Raw genomic sequence first — 2,114 nt, 5'->3', positions numbered from 1 at the left:
GGAGAAGATGCACCTGCCTCCTCTTTCACTGCTGTGGAATGGACAACCTTAGCTGCAACCTGGCAGCCCAAAGGGAAGGAGTTGGTACATTTTTTCTGTCTCTTCTTCTGTCTCCTTGGCTCATATAGAGCAAATTAGAACATATATTCTACAGACAAAGGCATCCAGAGCAAAATAAAACTCAGTTTCCAGAATGATTCAAAAGCCCTTGAAAGAGGCTGCAAAGTAGCTGCAGGGCACATGTTTTGCAGGTATTGGGTCTGAGCGTCAATCCCTTGCATCTCCAGGTCTTGTTAAAAGGGATTCTGTGTGGCTGGTTAGGTATAAGGCAGCTTCACATGTTTATAGAATAGACTGCTTATAAGATATGTTATTTGAGTGTATAAAAAGCCATGGAATAAATGCAACAACAGTCTACTAAAAATGTCTCATACATTTGGGTCCTGAAGGGGAAGGTTGGCGGGCTTCTCAGAGGGTCCAAACCCTCAGCCAGTGCCCCACCTGACCCCTCCTTGGTGCTGGGCTTGATTGGAGAAATGAGACTGGAGGCACAATGGGTTTAGGCACAGTCTCTGGGGTGACCTGGTGGCCCTCAACAAAAGGCAACGGAAACTGCATTTGTGGTTAAGTCTTTTACTTTGTTATTGTGCCTTGGGCTTCATGTTTTTGATTAAGAGATTCTAACGGGAGAAAATCTCTGCACAAAGATTTAATAGTATTTTAAGTGCCACGGGATTCTAAAAGGATTTTGAAATTTGGTTCCTCAAAATGTAGACATTTATATTAATGATCTTAATTGAAATAATTAATTCAGCTGAAAGAATTTAAATTCAGTACTTGCAATTTTGCCTCCCCCTCAGCTCCCCCTTTGTTACTTTCCACAAGGGAAATACATAACTTGTAAATCTGTAATTTAATAATATTAAAGGTTTTCTTGTGTTTGTGTTTAAAGATATATGGAAGTTTCAGAAGCTGCAAGTATGCAAGGCAGAGAATAATATCAACAATGCCCTCTTCAAGCACGTCCATCTCAGTTCCTCAGTCCTCCATCCCATAATATTAAAAACACTCGGGGGGTGATGGACGCTAAAAAAGAGTAGTGAGTTATTCTAATTGCTAAGCATCTCTAGGATCAGCTGCCAAATGGAATCAAGCTTCCCTGGAGTGCCTCTTCTACTATAAATAATTCTTTCCTTATTGGCCAGATCTAATAAATCCTACATCCATTGCTTCACTGTGGGGAGGGCTTAAAGTCCCCTGTACAGTACTTAACAACAACACACTTGGGCTCCAACACCACCCTGGCAGGTGAACATCATCTGTGAAGACTTCCCAGTAATGGATTTTTTCTCTTTAAGGTATGGGCATTTTGGCATTATTTTAGTGGAATCTTAAGTGTCTTGGATACACATACAGCTCCACCTTTCGTAAGCAACAACTGTTTGAGGAGCAATACATATGAAAGCAATCTTGAAGACTTGGGTTGCAATCCACGCACACTTACCAGGGGCGGAGACAGGTAAGCCCCTTTGAAATGGGTGTTTCAGTGAAATTTGCACTGTGTAAAATGAGAACAGGAATAGCAGATTTGCATCTCTCTCTCACACACAAAATCCTGTGGCTTCTTAGTGTTTTCGGTAGACATGTTCAGCCACTGCGAGGCTTAGACACTTAACTAACTGTACTGGATGTCTCTTTTGAGTATGCTGAGATGTAAGTGGGCACTGAATAGATCAAGAATGGGGAGCCTGTGGCCTTTCAGATGTTCTTGAACTTCAATCAACCCCAGCCAGCACGGTCAGGGATGATGGGAGCTGCGTTCTAACAACATCTGGAGGGCTACAGGTATTCATCAGTGTGACAGACCAAGAGATGAACTTAAATGGAGTCTATATTGTGGCTTAATAGCACACTATTAATAGCACACTCCTTTGTGTCCCACCTTTTCTGTGGACACTGTATTCTCCAGGCAACGATTTGGGGATACAGTGGAATTGTGGTCTAGCTGTCATACAAATGGAACTTCTTACAGTCACGTGATCTGGTTCTGTCATGAAGTTGGAGCTACCTAGCAGTAAAGGCTTCCATAGTAACCGAACACACAATCAGACATG

This window comes from Podarcis liolepis (genome assembly GCF_965112155.1).
Source record: "Podarcis liolepis genome assembly, chromosome: 6".
NCBI lineage: Eukaryota > Metazoa > Chordata > Lepidosauria > Squamata > Lacertidae > Podarcis > Podarcis liolepis.
This window is presented reverse-complemented; position numbering follows the sequence as displayed.